We start from the raw sequence: 19,946 nt of genomic DNA, 5'->3' as shown, positions 1-19,946 counted from the left end.
TGAACAAATCTGCAGATGATACTAAACTGGGAACATGTTGGAGTACAAGAATACAATTCAGAAGGATCTTAACATATTGGAAAGCTGGGTTGGAGCTAACAGGATGAAGTTCAGTGCTGGCAAATGCAAGGTGCTACACCTCAGAAAGAATAATCAAAAATGCAAGTATAAAATGCATGACACCTGACTGGATGAAAATGCTACAAAGAAGGATCCAGGAGTCTTGGTAGATCACAGACTCAATACAAATCTGCAGTGTGATGTAGCTGCAGAAAAGGCAAATGCAGTTTTGGGCTTCATTAGTTGAAACATTGGGTGTTGGCTGCCACTGAGACTGCAAATTTTGCTTGGGGTGTGCCAATGCTTCATTTGGGACTTAGGTCTGGTTAGAGGGTCTTACCTCTCTGCTCAGTGCCAGACTGATCACCATCTTTGGGGTCAGGAAGTAATTTTACTTTATGGTCAGATTAGTACAGATTGTGGGAGCTTTTGCTTTCCTCTGTAATGGGAGTGTGGTCCTCTTTCTTGGATCTCTTGAGCATTTTTTTTTTTTAAACAGCAGCAGTAGGACATTGGCTACCATTGTCCCCCTGTTTTGCTCATTGCAGGTCACGGTATTATTCCTTGTGCTTGTGTCAGGGTTTTCTGTGTCATTTTACTAATAGTTTAGACAATGGATTTGTATAGGATGGTTTATTAGGGATGGTCCTAACTCTGGCAGAGGATTGGTCTAGATAACCTCTGGAGGTTCCTTCCAGCCCGATTTTCTATGATTTTGTGATACTGGTAAACAGAATCAGAGCATAGATCAGCATGTTCTGTACTTCTAGGTTGCTTTTCCAGCTACAGAAAGTTTTTGCTTCCTTTTCTCTGACTCATTTCTCAGCAGGGAATTCCTTCTTCAGTCATTATTTTTTCAGAAATTCCCATCTCCAAGATTTCTCTGTTTAGGGAACTTCTTATTACAACCTTCACTTTTCTTGCACATGTTCTCCCTCAGCCCCATACCTTAAGGGAAAAAGTACTTGAGTTTTAGGAATCTGTAACTTGTGTATTTATTTAAGTTGCCCAAGGTGGAGGATTAAGGATAATTATTTATTTCTTGTGAATGTATTGGCTTTGGGTAAGACAAACAGTTATGCTAAAATGTTCATCTGCTTATAATGTCTCCTGTTCGTTAGTGAAACCGCTAATTCAGCAGGCGTTTTTAAACTGTGCGTTCCCCTTAGGAGGAATGTCATGCTTTAAAATGACAGTTTCCTCCACATAAAATGAGGTCAAATTATCTACCTACATAAATAAATGAATAGCAGGGTGACTCGAAACAGCCAAAGAACTTGCTTATATATACAGGGGGAAACACACATACACTAACTTTGCATTGCACCGTATCTGATAATGTTAGCCCTCATCATCTAATGCAGTATGTACCATCCCCATAAATCACTCAATATGACATAGATGTAAAGAACATTCATTCTTCTCTTTGAGCAGAATGCAATCATGCCTTAATACTGCCTTAAAACCGGTGAGGAGTCATATCCAATAACTATCCCAATTATCTTTCAGCACATTTTTTTCCACCTGCAAGGAATGATTATGTGTCAGTTATGATGATAAAGTCCTTAAAGAGATGTTGATGCCTCATGGAAAAATTTTAAAGACATATTGTTTGGAGACAGTTCTGCTTAAAGACTGTATCATATATCTAATGTATTTCTTCTCCTTTATTTTTATTACTAAGGACATATGAATAAAAAGTACAAAACTGGCACTCATGAGATATGCGTTCTATTCTTGCTGTGAAATAGACTTCATGTATGACCTTGGGGCAAGTTGCTTAACTGTTCTGTCCTTGCTACCTTTATGTGTACAGTGGCATAAATATACTGTGAGGCTGAGTTGTAATTCATTAATGTTTATAAAGTGGCTTCATATTTATTGTCTTTTATTCTAATAATAGTAATATTTTTAGATAGCTGCTAGAGACATATTCCTAAGTGAGGACTTCATTATGTGAGGTGCTGTGCAATAAATCATAGAAGATGGGCTATATCCTGAAGAGCTGATAATTTGGATTGGTAGGGGGCCAACCTTTTTGGCAGAATTGCCACAAATTAGCTCTACACCCTCCCCAGATGTCACTCTGATCCCCTTCCCTTTCTAAATCTGCTGCTCTGCTTTCTTCTTCTCTACATATGCTCCCTGCCCGATCTATGGCTCTGCTTTCTGCTTCTTTCCTTGTGCTCCCTACTGGTTTGCTGCATTGATCTCTGCTTCCTGCCCTATCTGCTGCTGTACTGCCTTGTCCCCCCCGATATGATGTGTGCCTCACACAGAGGTTGCCTATGCCAGTTGTAGCACCTTTGCTGCAAGCTGGCCGTCCTAATCTAGATAGAAAAGACAGGACAGATCTAGGACTTTGAAAAGTGGGTACAGATGGTGTGGTGCATCATTACATATAGCACAACACATATTTTTTATCAAGTTAAAAATAATCTAGAATATGACTATTATGCTAGGAAACTAGAGCTATTTTATTGAGCTTAAGATTGGAGCAAAAACAAATATAAATTTATTGGACTATGTACTCATTTGCTATATTACATATTGGACACATCTACACATGAGCATTTACTGCACAGTAACTGAAATGACGCGCGCTCCCATACTTCTCAGTAAATATGGCAACTTACACCAACTTGAATGTAAATTTGATACCTGCATCACACAGGTATGATTATTTACTGTGCAGTAATCATAAAAGTCATAGAAAATTAGGGTTGGAAGGGACCTCAGGAGTCCAACCACCTGCTCAAGGCAGGACCATCCCCAACTAAATCTTCCCATAGATTTCATAGACATTAGGGCCAGAAGGGACCTTGCAAGATCATTCAATCCAGCCCCCTGCCCAAAGAGCAGGAAGTTAGCAGGGGTCAGATGACCCCAGCAAGGTGAGCATCCAGGTGTTCCTTGAATGTATCCAGTGTGGGTGCTTGCCCCACTTCTGGGGGGAGTCTATTCCAGACTCTGGAGACTTGGATGGTAAAGAATATTGTCGTTATGTCCAGTCTAAATAGTCTTCCAGCAGTTTGTGACTGTTGGACCTTGTCTTACTTTGGGGTGCCTTGGTGAACAGACATTCTCCCAGTTCCTGATACACACCCCTTATATACTTATAGGCTGCCACCAAGTCCCCCCTGAGTCTTCTTTTCTCCAGGCTGAAAAGTCCCATGCCCCTTGGCCTCTCCTCATAAGGCCTCCTTTCTTGACCTCTAATCATGTGTGTGGTTCTCCTCTGGACTCTCTCAATGTTCTCCACGTCCTTTCTAAAGTATGGAGCCCAGAATTGGATACAGTATTCCAGCTGCGGTCTCATCAAGGCTGAGTAAAGTGGGAGGATGACTTTCTCGGTCTTGCTTGAGATGCATCGGTAGATGCAAGCCAGAGTTTTATTTGCTTTGCTGGCTGTGGCGTTGCATTGGTGGCTCATGTTCATCTTGTGGTCAATCATGACCCCCAAGTCTCTTTTGGCTGTGGTGATAGTGAGTGTAGTACTTCCAAGCCTATAAGTATGATGAAGGCTCTTTCTCCCAAGGTGGAGTACCTTGCATTTCTCTGCACTGAATGTCATCAGGTTTTGATCTGCCCACCCTCCGAGCCTGTCTGGGTTGGCCTGAATCCCCAGCCTATTCTCTAACGTCACCACACTTCCCCATAATTTGGTGTCATTTGCAAACTTGGCCAGTCTGCTTCTGACACCTGAATCCAGATAATTTATGAATATATATTAAAGAGTACTGGTCCAAGTACTGAACCTGGGGGACACCACTGGTCACCATGTGCCATGTTGACTTGGTTCCATCGAATATCATTCTCTTGGTCTGACCATGGAGCCAGTTCCCCAGCCATGAGACCATGAGGTTGTCGAGGCCTCAGTTCCCCAATTTTACCAGGAGGACATCATGGGAGACCAAGTCAAAGGTTTTTTTGTAATCCAAGTATATGACATCAACCTCTCCTCCCTTGTCCAGGTGATACATCACCTGGTCATAGAAGGAAATGAGGTTGGTCAGGTAAGACCTACCCACAATGAAGCAATGCTGGCTAGCTATCAGAATGTTGCCTTCCATTAGCCTGTTGTTGATGGCTTCTTTGATATTTTTTTCCAAGATCTTTCCAGGGATTGAGGTCAAACTGGCTGGCCTATAGTTACCTGGATCTTCCTTCATTCCATTCTTGAATATAGGTACCACATTTGCCCTCTTCCAATCTTCTGGAACCTTTCCAGAGCACCATGAGTTCTCAAATATCCTCACCATTGGTTGTGCTATGATGTCAGCCAACTTTTTTAGCGCTCTTGGGTGCATTCCATCTGGGCCAGCTGACTTGTGGATGTACAGCCTCTCAAGCCTCTCAATCTACTCTTGAGAGTAGATGCAGGCTGGACATCAGGAGGCGCTACTTCACAGTCAGGGCGGCTAGGATCTGGAACCAACTTCCAAGGGAAGTGGTGCTCGCTTCTACCCGGAGGGTCTTCAAAAGGAGGCTAGATAATCACCTAGCCGGGGTCGTTTGACCCCAGTACTCTTTCCTGCCCATGGCAGGGGGTCATGATGAACTGCTCAGGTCCCTTCTGACCTTACCTACTATGAAACTATGAAGGTGTAGATGCCAGCCTATTCCCACTACTATGCTGTAATTTACTGAGTAATAAATTTAAGCCTGTGCAAATGCACACGTAGACATGCCCCCTATGTACAAAAACATCAAACTAGGCAAAAATAATTAAAATATATTGTTTTATTAGTTCTACAGTTATTAGAATTAAATGGATATCTCTTTTTCAGATTCATAAAAGGAAATCTAGCCTTCCTGAGCATCTTGAAAGTACATCTCATGCTTCACTGAAAGTTATTTCTGTACCTGAGTTAATGTTTTTAGTTGAAGTTAAAAAAGTCTACAGGGTTATGAAATAGGAGCTATGTTCCCCAGATCAGCTAACAGTAGACTTGCAGAAGAAAGGTAGTTTGATTAATTGAACATCAAAACCATTAAAAAGGAGAGGGGTCACTAACATCTGTAAAATGAAGAGTTTAGAAGGAATCAGGATTATAAAGAGCCATGAAGTCAATTGATTATGTTACTGCTTCCTGAATAGAAATGCTGCTGCTACTGTCAGGTATTTGGTTTTAAACTTCGTATGGACCAGGAATCAAAGGGGGGTGCAACTGTACCACTGCATGCCCATGGATCCACCCTTGTTTCCCTGCTAGCTACTCCCACATATATCTCAAAATTTTACTCTTTGATTCCTAAAACCCTCTTAAAATTAATTGAAAAACTCCTTCCTCTATATCCTCATTTAAAAAGATTATTGTTGTAATGGGTGGTAAGCAAACCTGTTTAGTTAAAAGAAAAAAATGGCTTCAGTTTCCTCTTAAAACCAAAAGAGAACTAGAGCTGAATCTATGCTGAGGTTTTAAAAAAATGCATTTTATTTTCTCGGATTTGTCTTAGATTAAATGATCCAGAAGTCAGGGTTTTTGTCCATCTATTTCTATGTGCAAAGCATAATGAAGAATAAAAAATATTGTTTCAGGTAACAGCAGAAGCTAAAAAACTACAACAAAAATTTTGGAACCTGGGCATTCCTACAGTTAGTTTCTAAAAACCACATTTAGCGATGCAACTGTATGTAGCTTATATATGAGTGCAACAGTTGAACACCTAGAGAACCCGTTGACTTCTACATGACTTGAGGGTGCCCACACACTTCTAAACAGAAGGTCATTTTTATTTATATGTCTACCTATTGTATTTAGAGGCCTAAGGTTAGGCAACCAGGTTGGAGAATTCTGGCCCGAAATACTTCAGGAAAGCTTGTTATGATGAGATTTACAGTTCAATTAACAGACTATAAAGGTTTGCGTAATCACTTGAACTTTTAGTCACATCTTTGAACTGAATTAGCCTTTGAACATTTTCAGGTTTATCCATCCCTCATTTTAATTTACCATGCTCTGAAATCTGGCTGCCCCGGTGCACAATGTATTTTTTAATGGTTTTAATAACTTCCTTTACGTGTGACAAGCAGTATCTAGAGTGAGTTAGAGGTAGCATGTCAGCCTGAATTGTCTGCCTTAATGTTAAATTTCCTTGCTTTTGTGGATTTAAATCAGATTCTTAATGTTACTTGAAATCTTTTTTTTTTGTCGTTATATTTTAATGCTTTTGCATTAAACCTCCCAGAACAGTGTCCTTTCCTGGCAGTACCTACACTAAAACCACCAGTGCCAGAGGAAAAAAAATAATCTGTCATTGAAATGTATGAGAGTTTGAGTGACAGACTGTACACTCAACTTATACATTCATAAAATGCATACTTTGTCCTTGCCAGACTGAAATGGCTGCTTTGGAGTAATTGTGGTCCCTGTATCATGTTAATCCATAATGCTAGAGCCATTATGATTCTAATACAGAGATGCATATTTTAAAAAAATCTCTAAGAAAAAGTTGTTTCATATGCACAGCAGGTGATAGTTATATGTTAATACTATCTGTTTTATATGTATATTATTTATGGTATATAAGAAGACTTGAATTGACTTGTCACTGGTTGCAAAATTTCATATTAAAAACCAGACTGTTTACAGATATAAAAAACAAAAACAAAAACGGTGCTTTATTTTAAATTCCGTATGCCCCAGCGCGGAGCCCAGCGCATGCCCAGAAAAGGCATTGTATTAGTTGGAGCCGGCTCACCCAACATCTGTATCGATTGGGCACTTTAGTGAGGCTTTTTTGGCACTTTTCTCTAATAATTGATTGAATCAGCTATTAGATAAAAGCATCAAAAAGCCCCGCTGAAGTGCCTGATCTATACAGATGCTGCAGAGCCACGTCGAACTAACATGCTGCTTCTTTTGGTAAAGGAAACTTTTTTTCCCACATTTGTCAGCAGCCATAAAGTTTTCAGTATCCATCACCAATAAACTCTATTTTTCAAAGAATATTATCATTCATGAAATGTGCTGAACTGTCAGCCTTGAAGCTTCTGTTTGCTAATCGCTCAGGTATAGCATGGACACAGCCAATACTAAATTCTGCACATTGTTCTGTTAATATGTGTAACCCTTCTACCAGGCATGGGGTGGCAGTAATGGGGGCCAGGTTCGAACATAAGGGTTAAACACCACATTTTCATATTTTGCTTGAGCCTCCACCCAGAAACCTGGGAAAATAAATTGCAACTGATGTTAATGTGAACAAATTTCCCCACGCCCAAGCAAATGTTAAACTAAAACAGGGTTTGTTACAGAAAAAAGGGGAGCAAACATACACCTTAAGGAAAAACTGTACTGTTAAAACTTAGTTAATGGTGGGTGCACCTACACATGTGATTAATGAGCATGAATAAATTCTGGAGCTTATTGCACCAGACTTTATTTGTGTGTAGCGTGTGGAGCCTGGTTAGAGCAGCCTCAGCTGGCAGGGGGCCCAGGGGATATCCCACCAGCCCAGGGCTACTCTGGCTGGGCTCCATGTGTTGCTAAGAAGGCACTTCGGTGAGGGGCTGGTCAGCAGGCAGCCCCCACACTGGAGAACCTTTGTGCCTCAGCCAGCAACTGCTCCAACCAGGCTCTGACCAGGCAGTATGGCTAGTTGCTTCAAGCAGGCTCCAGAAGCTGTAGAGTGGCTGACTGGGTGCTTCAGCAGTCGAACTACCTGCCAGCTAGTCCTCAACTGAAGCACCCTGCACCCTAGCCAGCTGGGGCAGTGTTTATATGTGCACTGCTGTGCAAGGAAAAATCTCTGCAGCAGGGTAGTACTTGTATCTACTGCAGAGTTTATTAATTTCATGTGCCCTAACAGGAATGCACGTGTAGATGCTGAGATGTTTACTGCACAGTTAACTAGTCCATTGCACACTAAATGTCTCATGTAGATGTACTCAGTAATTCAAAACAGATCACAGTAACTGTCACCAGCAAAGCAATCTTCCCTCAGCTGGGAAGGGAAACTCACCCAGCGCTGCTTTCCAGGGGCTTTACCAGCTACATCACGGTAAAATAGCCTGTGTTGGGTAGTGAGGCCTGCACTGTAGTTGCTGCTACTCTGATGCTGGGAAGTGCTGCTCTGGCCACTGGGGAGTGCTGCTAGGGTATAATGCTGGGAAGCACTATGTTTGGCTATTGCCTCCAGGGGTTGCTGCCACTCCTGGGAGCCTCTGGGGCCTCAACTGCATCTTCACACTGCTGGAGGGGAAGAAAGGGGGGTTGCTGATGTGCTTCTGCACAGCTGGGACTGGTCCAGCATATATACTGTACAAGATTAATAAGGTGTTTTGAGGTCTCTGCTGTACCTAAGGAGAAGAGAATCATCTGTGGAGTCTTAATTCTAAAACTCTTCAATATTGTGGGTTTAGGTCAAGTCCTGAAACTTAGTTTCCTGTCTTTGAATCCCTATGTCAAAATATGTATTTAAATAATTCAGGACTCATTTGTATTTAAGTTATTTTGACAATGTAGGATAAAGTCTGTAAAAAATGATGGTATGACAAGTTGTCTGGACTTTGCAAAATGTATTGCATGGGAAGCTGTATTACAAATCTTTATTTGACGGTACATGTTGTAATGGCTGCTATAGCACTAGGATGCTGGTGAATGCAAAGCATCAGTGTACTGCAGCTCCATGCCATGAAAAGTATTTACATATCTTAGCTCTGGGATAGGTATGTGACTTTAGACACCAAACATTCCCCTCCCTCCCACCTCCCACACCTATTTGGTGCCCAGGACTTGTGCCCTGCTCACCCACTCCCAGTTATACTACCACATTAAAGCAGATGGGAGTTTTTGAACAAGCAGCCAATCGGCATAGAGGAATGGCTTCTTAGAATGAATGCTGCAGAGAGCTGTCTGATGACATCATCAGTGTCCATTGCATTACGTATTAATTGGCCAGGTTTTTTTTTTTAATCAAATTATTGAACGGCTTTATCAAATTAAGCAGAATTTGGATTATAGGCATGCCTGCCATATCTGGCTTTGCTGCTTCACAGACAGCCCGCATGCACGTACTCCTCATTATTTATGAATACTGAATGAAATTACATTTGTAATTGTATTTCAATGAGAACTAATTTTTCTTGACTCAGCCTTCAGTGATAACTGATTGAAGGAGGTGTAGGAGCCATGGATATTCTCAAGATATACTGTAGGTGACCTTATGTCCTACATTCTTGTTTCATTTGAAAAGAATAATTACTAATCAATAGTGAAGGGTTAGGTGACAGAGTAGGTTAATTCACTAGCCTTTTGCCTCTGGAGAGCTGGGTTCTAGCTTAGGTCACATGTAAAGGGGGCTTGGTGCTTTCAGTCTTCTCCCTTGTGAGAATCTGTCCCTACCACACAAACCAAGCTACAATTTAATGTGTTACATGTCTGGCAGTTTTTGCTGAGAGAGGTCCCAAGACTGGAACAGCAAGAACACTGCAGGCGAGGTAAAACTAGGATGTACTGACATCTGTGTGAGGAAATCTTGCACAGCACAAAATTCTTCCTAAGCGCTGTAGCCCAATTTCCAGTCATCTGTGAGGATCTGGATCTTTATGTTGATATCTATTACAGAGATTGGCTTTGATCTCTGTGTTTCAGTCCCCACCTGTAAAATGGGATGTTGTAAAGATAAATGCTTGTGAAGCCCTTCAAAATTAGTGACTGTACCCTAGAAAAATGGAGGAGATTAATTATTTTATATTCAGTGCTAAATATGGATGGTAAGTATTAAACAGTGCTTGAATGACATAGGTGAAAGAAAATATTGAATAATTTCCAATTTATAGATTGAAGAAGAGATCCTCCAAGGAAAAAAATAGTGAATGACCATATAACTAAGGAGTATAGCATAACACACATGCAAAGGCAACCTTAATTTCCCCATTTCCTAACTTTCAGGTGCCAAAAGTGTCAACCTTCATTTTTTAAAATATTGTTTATTGTATTTAATGATTTAATGACTGCACACAATAATTCTGATGTGGCTGACCAGTCTCTGCTGACTTGTGTGTGTGAGTTTATGGAGTCCTGCTACTTGCCTTTGTTGGCTGTGCTAGGATTTCATGCTACCTATTGGCTGTGCTCAAGGATTTGCTGTCACTGCCTATAAAGAGCCAAGCTGTTGCACATATACCAATATCAATCTTTCCCATCTATTTATAGGATTTCTGCCATTGCTGGTGGCTTGTGGCAGCAGCCTATGAACCACCAAACTAAACTTGTTTGCCTTTCCATGTGAGCAGTAAGTAGGGAAATAGTTCCTGAATGTAGCCCATTTTATTTAAGACAGTTTCAAAGGGATTTCCTGCATGAGAAAAACAAGCTGTGTTTGACCAATACAATTAATTTTTGCTAATTGTCTAAATATTTAAAAAATAAATGGATGTTGCACATTTTTAGTTCTGCAGAATGTACATATTAGACTTGCCATGTCATGCATTTTAATTGTAAGTTCTAACTGACTGGTTTAATGATACTTTGCAAAGTAAACTCAACATGTAGGTCATAAGTTCACAATGAATGAATCCCTGGATGTTTACCAAACACCAAAATTAAATTACATTCTTAATTGTTTTGCAAATACTTTGGCCTAACTAATTAAATAGGAATGACTTTCTGCATTGCTATAGTGCAAGGAATATTAAAGCCTTTAGGACTCTTTTCAAATTAGCGAACTCTACTTGTTTTGTTTTATACTATGTGGTCAATTGACACTTAAAAAAAATTGACGCCACAATACAATTTAAGTTGCAAGAAAAGTCTGATGAAGATAATTACTGTACTGAGTGCTTTCAGTGTTACTAAACTTTCTTCTAGGGTTTAAGACAGACCTGTAGTGCACTCTGTGTGTGTGTACATGTGCCATTAATTTTCAGCAATAAACTCTAGTGCATATCATTCTGGAGTTTATTGCTCCCAGGTGCGCTGTTTGCACACGCGCCTGGGACCGCGGCATGCTGAGCCTGGTCAGAGCAGCCCTGGCTGTCAGGAGGCCTGAGGGTCTGTCTGCCAGCCTGGGGCTGTTCTAACCTGGCTGAACATGCTGCAGTCAAGAGGGTGCTCCAGTGCGGGGCTAGCTGGCAGGCAGCCCTTGCACTCAAGCACTCTTGTATCCAACCAGCTGGGTCAGCGGCATCTCATGTAGATATACCCTGTGGCCTTTAAGATACTCCTAGGGTTATGAAGCATAGCCATAAAGAAATATATGTATTCCCCTTCCCTCTCTCTTCATCCCTGCCTTTTCCCTGAGAGATCTGAAATCTTATGAGTACTGGGATCCTTGGAGTAATATAGTTGCAAAAAGTGAGCTTTTCGCTTGATGTGCTGAGTCTTTATTATCTTAATTTCTTCCAGGAATGAGTTCCAGATTCATAGCCAGTTGCAAAGAAAGGCCTCTCTTGTCCTTAGTGTTCTCTTTCGAGGTGAACAGCTTCATTGCCCTAGTAGACTGCAGGTTTCATAGGAAGGCACGTTTGCTTAGGTTAGGAAGTGTTGCTTAAGCAAGCTGGGCCATTTTGTGAAGTGAATATGACTTAGTAGTTAACAGTGAGCCAGAAAAAAAAAGCATAGAATCACAGTGATGTCTTTTCAATGGTCTGTGATGCTGCGAAGATAGGCGGCTGTGTGCTGAATCATTTGTAGCTATTTTGGGGTGCTGTGGTTCTGAATATTTTTATACCAAGGTACAAAGAATTAAAATAACTAATAAGACATGAGATCATAACTTTGCGGATCACATTGTGACAGGAGGGAACAGTTTTTTACCCAGCTCCAGACAGACATCAACATTGTTTAATAGCCATGGTTATTTGGAAGCAGTGGAGAGTCCAGATGTACAGCAAAGTAGTCAAGTCTCTGAATTTTGTGAAGATAGATACCCTCCTGAACTGGTAACCGGTAGGGGGCGCATGGGGGGCACATGCCTTCCCACCCACCCCGAGATTGGCCTCTGATTTGGCACCAGTCAGGATGGGGCAGTTTTTTTGCTGTGCGGGCCTGCGGCGTGTTGGGGGAGAAAGAGCACTAAGCCATAGCGCAGACATATAGGAGTGGAGATGGGGCTTTTGGCCCGCCCACAAATTGTGCCCCCCCAGACTCAGGAGGCACCAGCCACCCCTGTGCCTCCTGGAAGGGATGTGGTAAGTTCTTCTAAGTCCCTCCCTCTTTCCACAAGAAGATCTCTCTCTCCAGGATTTAGCTTCTGTCAGTTGATCTTCTAATACAGTGAGTCTCAACCAGGGTACCACAGCTTGGGGTGTCTTGAAATCCTTTCAAGAGTACAGTGGAGTGCTATGCAATGTTAGCGTTGTTAGGTGTGCAAGATAAACCCAGGTTTCAAGTAGGAATCCAGAATATTAAAACATTTTGAACTGTGGTGGTCTTTCTGAATTCGTTGCAACAGAAAAATTGTTCTATTATTATTTTATAGTTAAAAAATCAGTGAAAACTAAGAGCTGGCATTTTCCAAGTGGTGCTTTGAATTTAACAAAGGGTTCCTTAAATCTTTAAAGGTTGAGAATCACTGATCTAATAGCTGTTCTCAGCTAATGCTAGCAACCAATACTACCATGCAAAGCAAGACTATTAAATGTTAAGAATTACACTGATGCAGTTTACCATTGCTTGAAACTGGGATGGTCCAGTGGCATAATTTGGGATGCTTTAAATTAGGATAACTTAGGATGCTAAATTCACTAAAGCATCCTAAGTTATCTTAGTTTAAAGCATCCTAAATTATGCTGCTGGGCCATCCCAGATGGGTGAACCTAGTTCAGTTTAAGACTCATAAGCCTCTCTGTGTCGTTGCTGGTGTATTTGCAAGACTAGCTTAGATATTCAGAAAATAATTTAGAGCAATAATAATCATTAAGTCTGAAAACCACAATAAACACCAGCCTTTTTCCTGTTTACTCGCATACTAAAAAATGTTGAGAAAGAAAGCAAGTTACATTTTAGGAGAGAGGTCATTTGCAATGCAGTAGGTGCCATCAACCATGAAGGGAGGCCTGGAGTAGAAAAAAAAGGTAGCCTGTTAAGTCCTCTTTGTTGTGTAAAGTATTCCAACAAAATGTAGCCCAGTGGGAGGTAAGGGATTGTTATGCCAGAAGCTGGACCAAGGTGATTTTTTTTCCTTTCATTTACCTATTTTTTTCTAGTGATAGGCCCCAGATCTGTCCATGAGGAGCCTTTATACTGTTTGGGTATGAAATTATATGGAAAGTTGAATGGGGCAAACAACCTCAACCAGTACAAATTGCCTGGCTCTACCTCCTCTTCCCTTCCCCCCCCGCCTTGCATCTCCCCCATCCTGCCCACAGGGTCCTCTTTTTTGGTACTGGAAATATGGTAACCCTAGAGCAAGTAGTTATAGACTTTAAGAGTAAAAATTTTCTAAACCCTACACAAAGCACGGGTGAACATAACCATAAATCCACCATGGCATAACAGTAATTGTGCATGCAGAAACCTGTTTGCATGCCCAAATATTTCAGTGGACTAGTATATAATTTGCAAACTAAATTGGGAAAGATTATAGAGAGCTTAGCCCTAAAAATAGTTATTTGAAATTGTGAATAAAAAATAGTGGATTTTGCCATTATGAAATTCTTTAAAGTTCACTGAAACTAAGCTCTCAGAAAAAGGACTAGGCAAAGAAAAACAAAAGGGACTGTATGCAGAATGAATTCTGCATTATTGAGCTGATAGTATATTATTAAACATATTTTATATTTTGCTTCAGGTGGAACAGAACTCTTTTTTTGAAAACTATTGCTGTGCAGCTGCTTTTCACTTAACAGAAATGAACAAGGATTTATTGGCTCTTAAGGTTTTTTCCCCAGTATTGAGATGTATTTTCAGGTTTGTCTTTTTGAATATTTGCTGCCTCCTGCCCTCAGGACCTCTGAAGCACAGAGATCTCTCAAATGATAGCTAAATAAATACTGTTTTCTGTTTTTCTGGGCATCTTCATTGTAAACATAATTTGTGGTTTATTGGTGTGAGTTAGGGAGGAGGGAAGTGGGCAATTGTAACTCTCTCTCTCTCTCTCTTTTTAAACCACAACTCTTACTTCTATCATACAACTGTGTGTGAAAGCCAATTACGTGGTGTAGTAGTGAGAAATTGCATTTTGTATTTGTAAACCATCATGTCCTATGCAGTAGTTCTTATTTTTATTTCATAGCTGGGCCTCAACTTGTTTTGTATTCAGTATACTAGAAAGACAATAGGACATATCTTCCTTTGTAGACAGGGTCTTTTTAATAGACGCTGTCATCAAGCAACTTAAAATATGTATTGTTTTAAATTTAAGAAAATATATTATTTTAAGGAAAAGTTCATTGATTTAGATCACATATTCTTTTAAGGCAGTATTTGCTAATATTAGCAGGCAGCATCTGTCTGCTATATTTCTTCCTCCTGATGAAACCTCATGTGAAAGTTGGCAAGCCAGAAGAGAGGTTATTCTTTTCAGAACAAGTAGTACGGATAAGGCAATCAAATGTTGTTACTAAATTATTTAACAAGTGTGTTTTAGTATATTTTGTTTGCTGAAAGGCTAGATTAATAAATATGCATGTACTGTATTTACCCAAATCTAAGATGACTTCAGATTTAAGACAACCCCCAATAAGCAGATTCTACACATAGAAAATCTGTCATAATAACAGGCTTAGTCTGTCTGTCCAGAACGCTCCGATTGGTTGTCCTGGCAGCCAATCACAATGCTTACTGAAACAACCAATCAGAGTGCTCCAGACAGAATAAGTGTGCTATTATTATAGATCCTAAGGTAGTTCAAACAGGCATGCGGGCAAGTCAGAGCTAGAATGAAGCACCGGGCTCCCTCGCCATGGATCGGGCAGGTTCTGCTGAAGGGGAAAAAAACCCAGATGGTGAGGGGCCCGATCCTTTTTGCCCCCTGGCACCTACCCACCTCTTCTGAGGCCAGGGGTCAAGCTGCTGGTGGGCTCTGAGCTGAAGGGGGCCCTGGTGCTTCCCTCCATAGTGACAGCACCTGCAAGGACCACCTGGGCAGGGTGCCAGTGGGTGGGTGCTGCCTGGGGGGGTGCTACTGCCACGGAGGGAAGCAGCAGGGTCCCCCACAGCTCACAGGATGTATGACCCATCAGCAGCTCACTCTCCAGCCACGGGAGATGCAGGCAGGCTCCAGGAGAGAAAAAAAAAATCAGGTCCTTGCTTTTTTTTTTCCCTTTGGTGGAGCCTGCCTGCATGAGCTGCCACTGGGTCATGCAGACCCTGAGCTGCAGGGAGGGGTGGGGGCGGGGGGCTTCCCTCCACAGCAATGGTGCCCCCCAGGGCTGCCCAGGTGGGGTGCTAGCTGCATGGGTGCAGCCCCAGCTCACAGACAGCACCTGCCAGATCCAGTGGTGCACGGGGCACTGGAAACGGAGGAATGCTCACGGAAGCTTGGGCTTGGTGGGCTTCCAGTGCCCTGTGCACCATTTCTGCTGCCTTCCCACCAACTGTGACTGCCTGGAAATGAGCTGGCTGCCCCAGGAAGGCAGCAGGAGGACAGCTGGGTATGCTGGCAGCTGGAACAGGTGGCAGGACCAGTGCGTGGGGCGCTGGAAGCCCTCCTAGCCTGAGTTTCCCCAAATGTGCCTGGGCTTCCAGCACCCTGTGCACCATCCCCACCACCTTCTCCAGATAGGGCCCTTGTACACATGAGGAATATCACTGTAATTAGTTACATAGCAAACTAAAATACATGGGATGTTTTTTAGTTTGCTGTGTTACAAAGTCATTTAAATCAAAATACACTGGTGAATGTGTACACTGTTATGAAATTTAACTATAACATGCCACTGAACTTGTACACGGTTATGTAATTAAATAATTAAAAAGGGCAATTAAACTACAAAAAGGGCCAATATCCTCACGTGTACAAGGGCCCCTGGTCACATGTACAAGGGCCCTCTTATTCTATGCCTATAAAAAAGTCACAAGGTTAGACTTTTGACAAAATATGTATTTATATTCCCAAGTTTAAATGTGGCCAGTTTTATGGAGCCTTTTCAAGGGTGAGAAGTTTTGATTCTCTGTTTAAGTATTCAGTCAAAGGATACAAATTTAATTGTAAATGTTTTGTGGGTTTCAAGTAGTAGATTATAAATGTATTGTCATTTTCCAATACTTACATTCATTTTACAGAATGTAAGTATTGGAAATTCATTCCCCAAACCGCTGAGCTGGAGAGAGCAGTGGCAGAAGGGCAGGCCACGACGGGACAGGCAGTAGGGGAAGGGAAGCAAAACCTGACCCTGCTAGTCTTCCCCCACTACTTGCCCCCCTGCTATTTGACCCCTCTGTACCTGTGTCACCCAGCACCTGACCTCCGCCCACAGTGCCTATGCTCTCTCGTGTTTGTCCTGCCTTGCCTGAACAACCCCCATGCCTGCACCTCTAGTGCCTGCCCCCTCCCACCACTTGCCTTCTTTCCCAGGCTTCCCTCCTCTCCCTTTCTCAGTGCCACCTCTTGCTCTGAATCATGGCTCTGGCCCCACTCTGATCCAGGCACAGAGCACATGCTAGCTCCACTCCTCACCTGGCCAGGCAGCACTGGTTGCAATGGTGGCAGCCCTGGGCCCAGCCCTGGCTCCAGGCTGGATTGGAGCCAGAGCTGGGGCCAGGGCTGGAGCTGCTGCCACTGCAACCGCTGCTGCCTGGCCAGATGGGGGCAGGAGCCAGCCTGTGCTCTGTACCCCAATGCAAAGCCAGATTGGATCTGGGGGTAGATATAGCCATGGATGTGAACACAGAGACAGAGCTGGGATATGTGGCAGTTGTGAGTAGCAGGGAAGGCAGGTGAGGGAAGGTTAGAGGCATCGTGGGGCAGGGCAGAGGCAAAACCCTCTACTTGAACCAAAATTAAGTTTTTTTTTCCCACCACATTGCATAAGGGGGAAAAACCTCATGTTGGTTTTGTGCAAATACTTCCATGGAGTGATACATGTTGGAGTTTACGATGTTGAAGAAAAAAAGAGAGACTTTACAAATAGCTCACCTCTAAAAAAAGAACCTCAGGAGCATTTCAGAATTCAGCTTGGTTTGGAGACATTTCAGAGCTAAGATTTTAGTGTGCTTATTATAAAAACAGAAGCAAGCAGTGATATGCAAATCCAAATCATCTTTTTCCGAATATTTTGGGGGTTGGTCCACAGTTTTGATTCAAGCCTGTCTCTTTTTTATTTTGCAATACTCATCATCGTAACAAATCCTTAATATAAAGCATTTTGCCCCTTTTTTGCCTGTGCAATGTATGTCTGCATTTTCTTCCAGTGGGAGAAGACTTAAGACAAACATGTACTTAGGCTTGAACTCATGAAAAGAAACAGAGCCCTCATTTCTCTTGTGAATTTCTCTCTTATTCGAATAGTCTATGCTTTCTAAGGCTCCTATTAAAAAAAACCTAGGTGACTCATTTTTTTTATGATTTTCTTTTCTAAGATCAGCTTATTCTGTGATGATTATGGCTACAAGAATTACAATGCAGATCTTTATAAAAAGATGCAGTGATTTAAAATACTAAAACAACTAAGCATTTTAAATAGCATGTTCTAATTGCAATAACCTCTTTCTTTGTAGCAGGCTCTACTAAGAGATAATTGACCTCTGTGTCTGTTAAGCACTCTCACATTTGGCTGAGGATGCATAATTCACATCACAGCCAATTACCTTGTGATATAGCCCACAAAGAAGCTTGGCTGTTGGCATATTGCAGCATGGTGTTTCTTTTTTTTCTTATCATGTATTTAAATATCTTCATTTTCAGGTTGCAATATCTTGGCTGTTTAAAAGCTAATTCAGTATGACAGACTGAAGGGAAAACAGATCTCTGCTTCTGTTCCTCCTGCCTCTTTCGAAGAAATGTAAACAGGGCAAAAGACCCCAAAACAAATCCATTAATAAAGCCAAACTGTGATTTAGAGTGCAGTAGAAAATTAGTTTGTCTTACATATTGTGTTTAGCAAAGCTTATGTACAATGACTTTCAAACTGGATACTGCCTTGTATATGGTAAGCCATTTTAATAAAAACAATTCCATATTGTTTATTGTATACTTTTCTGTTATTATATCAGTTGCTTTTTTGCAAAGATTTAACCAAAAAGAGTGAATCTTTCTTTCTTCCTTTAGTTCTTGAAGATTTCTTTCTAATTCCCATCACCTTGGCACCTGGGCAACTTAAATTAAAAGAGTATATTAACAAAATACAACTCCTGTGGGGGAAGAGAATAACAAAAGCTCCATCACCATTATTGAAAAAGAGCCCAGAGGTCAATTAAAAATCTGGGTGTTTAATAGGTTTAAGCCTAGACTTTGTCAACTGCAGAAATCCGTTTGAAGAAGCATAGTTCTTCACCAAGAACCCTCAGCTGCTGGGCTTTGGCAACTATACCCCAACAAATGGCAAGCTGACTATTCCCTGATAGGCTTAAATTGAGAGATTATGTGTCTGATAACAAGATCCCAGATGCAAATGGGTCCTAAACTCAGCTTAATATGTCACAGTCAATACCTTTCATTTCTGCTTCCAGAAACAGATATGCAGTATGGGAAAGATTATATACACACATCCTTTTCAACCACCAACCATAGTCTTTTTACACTATCTTATCTAAACTGCCTCTAATTGCTGCTGTTCCCATCATTTCATGTCTACTGGCAAAACAGAGAGACCACAGAACTGAAGTTTGAAAAAGAAGGAGGTTCAGACTCTGAACCTTATATTTTCTGGATGGTAAAAGCAATAAAATCCCTTACTATTAACACACAGATTCGCTGTATCACTATGATAAGAAGAATTTGAATTGGAGGCTAAAATATGCAATAACACAACTAAGAAAAGGAAGTTATTTTTCACACAGTGGGTACATCTACACGTGCATTTTACTGTTGAGTAGACTAATTAGCTCCACAGTAAAGCATCATAGTCTACACGTGTGCCGATAGTCGGGTGCAATAAACTAATTAACTTCACTGTGGGATAGTACTGTTGAGGACAGTACTATCTTATGGTGGAGTCATTAAGTATGATCAAACACCCATGTAGACAGTGACTGCTAGGTGCAAATGGCTCCAGTCAGTCGAGTCAGCCAGGAGCCAGACACCCAGCTCCTGCCAGCCCCTCTGTCACCTGATTCTGCTACCCGGAGCCAGGGGATTCTCCACCCTGGCTCAAATTGCTGCTGTCCTAGGCACATGTGTAGACACTGCACCCAGGAGTAGTGTACTCTGGCTCAAATGGATCCAGAGTTAATTGTGTTGCATTAATCGCATGTGTAGATGCACCCAATGGTACTTAAAGTATGGAACTCATTGCCATCAGATAATGTGGAATCTGACAGTTCAGCCATTTCAAAAAGGGACAATTCTCGGAGAAATGAGGTAGCAGTGGTTATTGAGCAGGGGAGTTAGGGATACAGCCTCTGCATCAGAACTTCTTAGACCTTAAATGTTGGAGGCTGCAAGTGAGAGAGAAACAGTGGAAAAAAACCCTGGTTTTACCCAGTTCACTCTCTCTTTCAGCATCTACTCTCTGCCACTGTGTGACACAGGATGCTGGGCAAGAAGGACCTATGTTCTGACTTAGTAAATGGCAGGTCTTATATTCTTATGTTCTTATGTACAACCAGTGTAAAGAAACTATTACTTAGCACCAGACACATCAGTATTTACAACCCAGTTTCTTACTTCCTGTCTCCTAGTAAATGCAAAGCAGAAAGTAGTCGGCAGTGCCGCCTCCTCAGTCTATATCACACTACTGAAATAGGATTGGTTCTCCCAGTAAATGACATGCATCAAACTGTACATACTCATCCTTTTGTACAGTTGTGCTGTACAGATCTTTCAGTAGCATCTGA

General features: G+C 41.6%; 1 long non-coding RNA gene across 1 annotated transcript in view; it reads left to right on the top strand.

The window, feature by feature from the left end:
* Positions 1-18,132, top strand: part of LOC109304880 — a 94,144-nt gene extending 76,012 nt beyond the window's left edge. The window contains exon 3 of the long non-coding RNA XR_002099502.1: positions 17,857-18,132. This is a non-coding gene — a long non-coding RNA (uncharacterized LOC109304880). The remainder of the gene's footprint in view (positions 1-17,856) is intronic.
* The last annotated feature ends 1,814 nt before the right edge of the window (positions 18,133-19,946 follow it).

Source organism: Gavialis gangeticus, unplaced genomic scaffold, assembly GCF_001723915.1.
Source record: "Gavialis gangeticus isolate Ggan-Ray unplaced genomic scaffold, GavGan_comp1, whole genome shotgun sequence".
NCBI lineage: Eukaryota > Metazoa > Chordata > Crocodylia > Gavialidae > Gavialis > Gavialis gangeticus.
Note: the sequence above shows the minus strand (reverse complement) of the source record. Positions and strands in the feature narration are given on the sequence as shown.